General features: G+C 52.8%; 1 protein-coding gene across 1 annotated transcript in view; it reads left to right on the top strand.

The window, feature by feature from the left end:
• The window catches only part of LOC115274630 (zinc finger protein 77-like), a 7813-nt gene that overhangs the window by 4278 nt on the left and 2418 nt on the right, over window positions 1–1117 (top strand). The window lies entirely within an intron of this gene.

Below are 1117 nucleotides of genomic sequence, written 5' to 3'. Positions count from 1 at the left end.
ATAAACCACTTCCTCCTCTTCTGCCCTCGGGTCCTGTCCAGGGACTTCAATAGATCACCTTTTTGCACCAAAGATGTTCTCAAGAATTCTTTCTTGGTCTTCAACTCTGGACCCCACCACCCACCATCACCCCAAAAACCTCATCATTAACCATTTGATTCCCTCTTTCCTTCATTCCTGGGCAGCTAAGACAACCTGAGGACGTTCACACCTACGCCACCTGCTGGGAGTGGGGGTGGGAGGTAGGCTTGTTCTGTGCCCACAGCAGGCTTTTGTTTCCCGCATCCGTGAGCAGGACTCGGGGTGGGTGGGTGACAGGTCCGCCGTGGGTCCCCCTTTGAGCCCAGCGGGTGAGGGGGTGCCCAGAAACAGCAATCATATCAGGACCCAGGCCCCTTTCCCAGATCTATGCCTCACCGACATTTGATCTCCCCAAACGGATTTTTATCAAAACTGAATTGGACAGCTGTGGCTCTACAATGGTCAAAAGCAGATTGATGAGGGAGCAGCGATCTTGCAACTCCCCCCCCCATGGGATTTGTGTGACATCCTCAGGCACTCCTGGCTGTCCGAGAACAAGAAAAGGGGGGGAGCACTGGTTAACCGATGGGGAGCACAGTCCTGCAGGGCACGGTCTCCATCAGCTTACAAATGTCTGAGTAGCTTACAAGAAGGGCAATCTTTTTTTTAAATTTTCTTGAAAATTTTTAAAATTTATTATTGAGACAGAAACAGAGCATGAGTGGGGGAGGGTCAGAGAGAGGGAGACACAGAATCCGAAGCAGCTCCAGGCTCTGAGCTGTCAGCACAGAGCCCGATGCGAGGCTCGAACCCACGAACCGCGAGATCCTGACCTGAGCCGAAGTCGGACGCTTCACCGACGGAGCCCCCCAGGCGCCCCAAAAGGCAATCTTATCAATAGAGCCTGACCTCCAGAATCCCACTGACTCAATTCCCTGAAGCCCTAACATCAGCTTCCGACTCCATGGTGCTGTGGGGAACAAACGCCAGATGGAAAAAATTAAATTTCTTGGGGCGCCTGCAGTTCAGCGTCTGACTTCAGCTCAGGTCATGATCTCACACTCTGTGGGTTCGAGCCCCACTTCGGTCTCTGTGC

Source organism: Suricata suricatta, chromosome 12 (assembly GCF_006229205.1).
Source record: "Suricata suricatta isolate VVHF042 chromosome 12, meerkat_22Aug2017_6uvM2_HiC, whole genome shotgun sequence".
NCBI classification, from domain to species: Eukaryota; Metazoa; Chordata; class Mammalia; order Carnivora; family Herpestidae; genus Suricata; species Suricata suricatta.
The sequence above is the reverse complement of the archived record's forward strand: the minus strand, read 5'-3'. Positions and strand labels throughout refer to the sequence as shown.